This window comes from Benincasa hispida, chromosome 9 (assembly GCF_009727055.1).
Source record: "Benincasa hispida cultivar B227 chromosome 9, ASM972705v1, whole genome shotgun sequence".
NCBI classification, from domain to species: Eukaryota; Viridiplantae; Streptophyta; class Magnoliopsida; order Cucurbitales; family Cucurbitaceae; genus Benincasa; species Benincasa hispida.
Genome location: NC_052357.1, coordinates 27,806,033 through 27,815,574, shown reverse-complemented (window position 1 = coordinate 27,815,574; position 9,542 = coordinate 27,806,033).

Below are 9,542 nucleotides of genomic sequence, written 5' to 3'. Positions count from 1 at the left end.
ATAAAAAAAAAATACTTTTTCAAATTGACAATGCTAAAAGCAAAAGTAAATACAATATCTAGTTCTGCAAATTTGGTTGAAGGTTTTAGAAAAACAAATATTATTTTACCAGAAAAACAAAATTTACAATTGAAAATTCATTGTTTCTCTAGTCAATCAAAGAGAAATCTTCTAAGTTTTAAAGATACACGTTGCAATGGTTATCATATTGAGACTGATAGTAAGAATAATGTGAAATATCTATATATTATATCCACTGTCTTAAATAAAAAACGTATATTGGAAGAGTTGTATACTTTATCTTCTGGATTGTATTGTACTCATATACGAGTAATTGAAACAAATGCAACAATGAACCTGAAGCTCATGAATCCAGACATATTTACAAATTGACATGACCGATTGGGTCATCCAGGATCTATAGTGATGAGGAGAATTATTGAGAATTGAAATGGACACCCATTGAAGAACTAGAAGATTCTTCAATCTAATGAATTATCATGTGATGCTTGCTTTAAAGGAAAATTGATAATTAGACCATCACCAACTAAAGTGGAGACTGAATCACCTGCATTTTTAGAATAAATTCATGGTGATATATGTGGACCCATTAACCTACCAAGTAGATCTTTTAGATATTTTATGGTATTAATAGATGTATCCAACAGATGCTCATGTGCTTATTATCAAGTCGAAATCTTGCATTTGCAAGATTACTTGCTCAAATAATTAAGTTAAGAGCATAATTTACAGATTCTACAATTAAGATCATTCATCTTGATAATGTTGGTGAATTTACATCCTAAGCTTTTGATAATTATTGTATGTCAAGTGGGATAAGTGTTGAACATCCTGTAGCTCATGTTCATACACAAAATGGTTTACAGAATCATTTATAAAACCTTTACAATTAATTGCATGACCATTACTTATGAGAGCTAAGTCTTGTTCATCTGTATGGTGACATGCTATTTTGCATGCAACGTCACTTGTACGCATTAGGCCAGTAGCTTATCATAAGTACTCGCCATTACAATTAGCTATGGTCATGAGCCAAATATTTCCCATCTGAGAATTTTTGGATGTGCAATATATGTTCCAATTGCTCCACCACAATGCACTAAGATGGGTCCTCAAAGGAGGTTAGAAATAGATGTTGGATATGATTCCCTATCAATTATTAAATATCTGGAGCCCCTAACGGGTATTTACTGCATGATTTGTTGATTGTCATTTTAATTAGATAAAATTTCCAACATTAGGGGGAGGAATTAAGAAGTTGGAAAAAGAAATTACATGGAATGCATCGTTATTGTCTCATTTAGATCCCCGTACAGATCACATATAATAGTTGCAAATGTTCCATAAAAAATTGATATCCTAACACAACAAGTTGTCACTAATTAGTCTGGAACATGCCAGAAGCGTGGTGGACCAATGGATTCCAAAGATAAAAATCCTCGAAAACGAAAAATAATTAATAGTGAAAAAAAACCTGGTTGAGGATGTAAATACCCATAAAGAAATCATGACATGACTAGTGAGAAAGGTGAAATACCTAAAGATAATAATAAAATTTCAATAAACTATGTTATGACAGGAAAAAGATGGAATCAAACTAATGTAATTATTGACAACATGTTTTGCATATAATGTTATTCTTGATATTATATCGGAAAATGATGATCATGAACCAAAATCTGTTGAAGAATGTCGACATAGAAAAGATTGGCTTCAGTGAAAGAAGCAATCGAGGCAGAATTAAACTCACTTTCAAAATGTCAGGTTCTTAGACCAATAGTTCGAACACCAGAAGGTAAACTTGTGAGATACAAGTGGGTATTTGTGAGAAAAAGGGAAATAATGAGGTCACAAGATATAAATCAAGATTAGTTGCACAAGGTTTTTCACAAAGTCCTGGTATTGATTATGAGGAGACATATTTTCCAGTGGTGGATGCAATTACATTAAGATATTTAAATGACTTGATTGTGTATAAAAATATGGATATGCATCTTATGGATGTAGTCACAACATATTTATATGGGTCTCTTGATAATGATATTTATATGAGGATCCCAGAAAGATTTAAGGTACCTAAAATATATACATCAAATTTTCAGGAATGGTATTCAATAAAGTTACAAGGATCACTATATGGATTAAAACAATTAGGACAGATGTGGTACAATCACTTGAGTGGATATTTATTGAAAGAAGGATATCAAAATAATTCAATATGTTTGTGTGTTTTTATAAAGAAATCATAATTAGGATTTGCTATTATAACTGTATATGTTGATGACTTGAATATAATTGGAACTCCCGAAAAGTTTTCAAAGGCAATAGAATATCCTATGAAATAATTTGAGATGAAAGATCTCGGATAAACAAAATTTTGACTTGGCTTGCAAATTGAGGATTAAGCAGGTGGAATATTTATTTATCAATCAACTTATACAGGAAATTTTTTGAAAAGATTTTATATGGACAAAGCACATCCATTAAATATTCCAATGGAAATCTGTTCATTGGATATAAAGAAAGATATTTTTCGACTCCGAGAAGATACTGAAGAACTTTTTAGTCCTGAAGTACCATATCTTAATGCAATTGGTGTACTTATGTATCTTGCTAATAATACAAGACCAGATATTGCATTTTCAGTATTTTTATTAGCTAGATATAGTTCTCTTACAAAAAGACATTGGAACGGAATTAAGCATATACTCCATTATCTTCGAGAAACAATCAATATGAGTTTGTTTTATTCAAATAAATCAAATTTTGATCTAGTTGGTTATGCAGATTCTGGATATTTATCTGATCCACACAAAGCTAGATCTCAAACAGATTATCTATTTACATGTGGAGGAACTGTTTGTTGGGATTGGTGTCCTAATTCTCTCGGAGTCTCGTAGTTTGTAATATATATACATTGTTATGAATAAAATAAGAGTTATTTTATCTGACATTTACTCATATCCAATTGTTGGGTTTTATGTCCTAAAACTCGCAATTTGTAAAACGATAAATATTTTCTATAATCAATATACTTATTATTGATTTCATAAATTGTATGAAAGTCTAAATCCAATAAACTAAGACCCATGACTATTGTATGAGTACTTGAACTTTATCTGAAGACATAAGAGTGGATCAGGTTTGAGTAAATAGTCAAAATGATCTATGATACATGAATAAGGTTGGGCACCTTATTCTGGTAACACCATTGGATGTGGCCTACTCTGTAGTTGTTACAAAGAGTTGTAAAGTGCTAAATATGATGTGATCCTAACTCGTACATGTTATGACACGAGGAGTAGGGGCGTTCTATGCAATGAGTTTGCATAAGATCAGGACAAAAAAATAAGTCACTCCTACTTTATAACACTGTTTACTGTTTAAGACTGACTATTTCACCTATATGACCTAGATAACTCGATCTTAATCCTGAGCTAACTATGAACTCTTGTTTATTCGGGATTGCCCTTAGATTTGTATAGGTGAGGGTTGACTCAACAACGTCAGCTCAATAAGACTCCCATTCAGGGGTAAGACCAGATAGATAACTGGGGACATAAGGTGCAAGACGGAGTTCACACCTACCCGATTTAGGGATAGGAGAAAGGTTGTTCTCTCAAGTACTGAATCCAGGTCTTGAACAAAGGGCCCCACCCTCTCACTGGGCTGAGAGAGTTTGGTTTAGTGATTGAATCATAAACTAGTTGTTCATTAGAGGTTCAGTAGGGACTTGAGGAATAAGACGTAATCTCGGGGATAAAACATATATTTGACCCAGCCGTTATTACGAACAACTTGTGAAGGGTCGACTTGCTAATTATGGTTAAATCATGTGGACATAATATATTTACAGTGAGGGGAGTGCAACTATGAGCTTTAATGAAGTGACCCATTAGTTAACGAATGAGGATTAATCTGGTCAAATGAGTTTAGCCAATTAATCTCGGATCGTTGGAGCCCATGATTTATAGGTCTGCGAGGTCCCTTTACTAGCTTGTAACGGACTAGCTCTAGAATAGCATGATAAGTTAATTTGAATTGTTCAAATTAAAATTAAGGAAATTAGTAATTATATGAGATATAATTACATGTTTAATTTGAGAATTAAACGGAATAGGAGAATTTATATATTTAAATATGATTTAAATATATAAAGATGGATATGTGTTAAAATTAATTTAATATTTGATATTAAATTAATTAAGTTTTATTTAATAATTAATTTATGAAATTAATTAAAATTTTTTATTTTTAAAATCAAAATAGTTTTATAAAATAAAATTTTGATTTTGTGATAAAATTGAAAAATTAAAAAACAAAACACAAAATGGAAAAAGTTGATTTTCCATTATCCATCTTTCAACTTGCTCACTCAAATGGCATTCTCTTTGCCTTGTCTTTTCCAAGCATGAGCTGCAACTCATGCAACTCTCTCCTTTGCATGTTGATCTGCAATATAATGAAGAGATTGAAGTGAAAATCGGGCATGCAATCTATAGAGAATTTTAGAGAAAACTCGGATTGAAGAAAGGGTTCTTCAACAAGATTACTACAGTGAGTATTTCTTCTTCATCCCTTGTTTCTAGCTTGTTTTGAGTCCCATAACTCAATTTAAAGCACCAAGAGAATATTGAAGAAGATCTTGAGGTGGTCTGCAACAAAATTTGGAGAAGATAGCAGTTGGAAAAGGAGCTTTGAAGAAGTTCTACAAGAGGTATATCTTGAAACTCACTTGTTTTCAGCAAGAACATGCTTTATATTTTGCCAAAATTAGAGAATTTGAGTGCTTAGATGATTCTTGTGCTTCCGCTGTTGCTGATACAATCCTACACCAATAAACAAAGCTCTATAGTTATTGTATGTAAACTTAAGCATGTATATGAGATATACAAGTGGATCATGCCTTAAGTGATAACCTAAATAGGTCTGAGTATAATGATTAAGGTGGGATACCTGATCCTAGTGACACTACGGTTACGACCCGCTTTGTAGAGGTTTATAAGTGTTGTGAACTACTATAGATGGTAGATCCTGACCATTCATGTGGAGACGGTAGATCTTGATCATTCATGTGGAGACGGTAGATCCTGACCATTCATGTGGAGACGGTAGATCCTGACCATTCATGTGGAGACGGTAGATCCTGACCATTCATGTGGAGACGGTAGATCCTGACCATTCATGTGGAAACGGTAGATCCTGACCATTCATGTGGAAACATGCGAGCGAGGATGTCCTATACAAAGAGTTTGTATAAGACCAGACCACGAGATGACTAGTCTATGTATATGCGAGTGGATTAAATTCAACACGATAGTCACTCAACTGGCCGATAGCTAAACGATCGCGAAGCTTTTGCTAAACGATTACGAAGCTTCTTCTAAACGATTGGACATCGTCTATACGACAGACTTGTCATCTCCCAGTTGCTCAATTGTTTACATGATTGTTCCTCCAGTCTCTTCCTCTAACCAAGTCCACACAGAGCCTACACTTCTGGATTCTCACACCGAGAATACTAAAGTAGCCATTGTGGTGGTGTCGTACTCAACTTGACATAGTCGAGGTTATTGGAGTTCGTTCACTGTGTTCGTGGTCGCTGTGATCATCCTGTGTTGCAGTCGTAGTGTTCGAGCATTTGGGTTTGCAGTCTTGCTGATTGTTTGAGCGTTCGTGATCAAGGGTGTTGAAGATGAGTCTTCAAAGGTATGCTAATTTTTCCTTTGATCTTATTAAAGCATGTTGTAATTTCGTTTTGTGCATAGCCTGTTGTTTTTGTTTCTTGATTGTAATTGTTAATGTTCATATATGAATGAAATTTGGAACGATCATTCTGCTGCTCATGGAAATCCTCATGTTCGATTTCCTTCAATTGGTATCAGAGCCAGGTTGATCTAATATTCCAAATTTCACTTCTGTTTTGAACTTCTTTTACAGCCGTGGTGGGTTTTCTGCATTGCGTTTAATTGTTAAATGCGTTTGTGGATGGCGTTGATAATTATTTACAGGTTAATTGCCTCGGTTTAAAGTTTTCTTTAAATTAAAAGTGTTAATTTGTAAAGGCCCCTGTGTTTTTTGGGCATAATTGACATGCAATCGAGTCTATAATTCAAAGTGTTTGAGTTATTCAAGTCATTCGTGATGAAGTTTCGAAGCATAGAGATGCGGTTCTCAGCGAAGAAGAAGACCAAGAGTTGGTCGTGTCATGTAGCCTCAGCTAAACGATCATTGGGATTTTTCTAAACGATCGTGTTGATTTTTCTATGCGATCGTGTAGTATTTACTAAATGATCATTTAGCTAATGCTAAACGATGGGGTAAATCATTTACTCTATCACATAGCGTTGGTTGCCCAATCGCGGAGACACTAGAGGTAAATGATCGAGTGGGAGCATTTGATGCTCATCGTTTAGAAAAAGGCGCATGCCAAACGATCATGTAGTTAGCATGCTCATCGCATAGTTACTGACTACACGATCACGCGGTATACAATACAAAGGCGCTCGCTCAATGATCGTTTAGATGATAGTGCTTCACCGCATCATTGTCATTTAGATGATCGTCTAAGGCTTGGATTGCTGAGCGCATTGCACGATTGCATACTTTATGCTTCATCGCATAGTAAAAGGTACACGATCGTTGCTAAATGATCGTTTAGCTCTAGAAGTGTAGGTAAACGATTGAGTAGAGCGTTTACTCTTTCGTGTAGACGATCGCTCCTTTTGGATCGCAATTTCCCTTGTCGCGCATACCGTAAGATGATTTTTCCTAGACAAATAACGTGAATTTCTCCTGTCAGTTTTACGCTTTTGGACATTGATATGGCTTATTTTTTAATCGTCGCATTCTCTCATTATTTTACTTATATGAGCGATAAATACCACGTTGTAATTTATACCCGTTATCCATTACACCTAGGCCAAAATAACCATTTTTCGCGCGTAGTAAGTTTGGTTAGTTATAAATCCCTAAGATACCCACTGATCTCTCTAATGAACAATAGATTCATAGTCCTAAACTCAAAAACTGACTATAACACTCTTGGACTAGGAGAGGGTGTGGCGCCACATTATTCAAGCCCTCAGAAAATCAGCGTATTTAAGGGAGCACAATTTATGCTATTACCCAGACTTTGGCCACCCAGCCAAGGGAAGGAGTTGAATTCCTACTTTCTGTTTACTGCTGTGTTCCTAGCTCCCAATTAAGACGAATCCATCAGAAAAATGCGTAAAGCTTGTTTGTGACCGTCCTCGTTTTAGAACGCAGTGGCCATAGCCATTGCATCACCTATATCAACCATATTTGGGCCTATTGAGTGAGACACTCACCCTCATGTAGGTGTAGCAGGAGATTCCAACTGCAACCCTTGCATGGTAAAGTTCAGGTTGCCAATGGTTTGTTTTACGCGTAATTTTTGATGGTTCCACCTCCTTAGTGAAAATGTTAAGTCTCCATTTATGAACGTTTGTTTATATAATGAGACTAAACATTTCGTGGTTCGGCCTCTTATACAATTCCTTTGTAAGAATAGGTTTCCTCCGCTCGCCATGTCAATATTTTATTCGATTGATAATTATTAATAAGTGATCAGTTATCAGTAAGAGGTTGCATAGTTTAGCAATCGGGTTTTGTAATTTACCTTAACAAAAGCGGCCATGCATATCAATGGTTGTCCCTACATGCATAGAAGATTTAAAAGTGTACATTTGCCCAACCCTTTCCGAGGTTGGTCTACTACAGACCATTTAGGTTCATCACTTTGAAACATGACCAAACATTTATCCATAGTAATCATGTATTGTTAGTCGCAATTCTTGATTATTGTCTCCACAATTAAACTGATGGGCTATATGTATGAAATGAATTACAATGATACATTGGGATGTCAAGAAGGTAAAGAGTCTAAGGTTTTTAAGTGTTAATGCAACTAAAATATGACAAGACAATAATAGCCATCTCAATTATGATATTAATTAAAATTAAAAGACAATGAGTTTGATGAAGTCAATACTATATTTATTAAAATCTCTTCTATAGAGACATCGCCAACGTACGATGAATTTAGGGCAATTAGCATATTCATGCACAACTCCCAATAAATCTCCTTTAAAAGCTAGTGGGTGTGTAAAAAATATAGTCAATACAATGAGTACATTTAAAATAATCACTAGAGGCAGTAACACGTTGCTGGCCAACAAAAATTCTCCACCACGACTAGGTCTTTGACGCGCCTGTCCAATAGGAATACCCATAGTTGCGCAGAAGGTCATCGTTCCTTCTAAAGCCTACCTAGTTACGGCGCTTGCTTGTGATATGGGGAGGCTATTAAGAGTAAAGAATTGTGATTAAAAGCAACGTATTGTAAGCTACACGGGAAGCTAAGCATACTTGCGAACTAGATGAAACATACCAGTTCCCCTGGCCGATGCAAACGCAATTCCTCATTGGGATGAGATCATACTTCTTCCTGAATCAATTATGCTTCCCTCGTCTATGTAACTAGCTTTCCTTATAGGCTTGTCGATATATTACATTACGAGAAAATAGCCACTTATTTTTAATGCACAATTATAAAGCGTCGTTGTGTTGGAATGTGGTATTTGTTTTGTGGAGGCGTTTATTGTTATAGTAGGAACAAGACCATTATTCCAATAAATAAGAAATTCTAAAAGAAATGTAAAAATTCGATTAATTAAGTCATAAGAGTTTTGGGCAGAGCTGGCATCGAAAGAAACACTTAGAGGTCGAATCCCATTGTTTTTAAAAATGGTTTTCAAAATTGGATGCGAGTAGACTAAGTTCCAAAGGTTCTAATCGGGCATTAGCAACCCCTAGTTTATCTTTTTAAATCGGTTTTAATCAGGATAATTGATGCGACATAAAGATTCAAATTTATATTAAATCCTATCTTAAGGACCTTTTGTCGAAGGTGGGTTTTCCTGTCTAGGCTGGTACTTAAGCATGACGGAACATAATACCACCTCCTACCTGGGAACCTACCTGGAAAGGATGATTAGATAGATTTTTTGCCAAGCAATGCGATCAGTTGGTCACACTACGACTTCCGTTAAAGGTCTAACTGGATGACCTGGATCATAAAGGCTGTTTCAACTATTCAAGGTAAAAGTTACTCTTGGCGAACCTAAACAGACACGTTAGTTAAAAATCCTTAGTCGTGTTCTTTTCTAAAGATAAACCTCCCCTAGGGTTATAAATATCAGCTGGGAGAGCAAGAGAATGTGTCTGATTTCAATGATTCCACTTCACGTATTCATCCCTGAACTAATTCACAACTAGTAGATTCATAAATGACTTGGACACTTGTGGTGCCCTATGAGCATCCCACTTAGATGGTGAGTCTGCATGAGCTAGTATAAGGTGGATGAAGAGAGTGTTTATAGTAAAGTGGTGAAGGGTGTATGATCAAACACGTCCACAATAGTCTCTGTCATTGGTCTCAATATAACGTGGAATCATTCATGCTGTCCTCCCTCGTGGCGCGCTGGAGGCGTATGCCT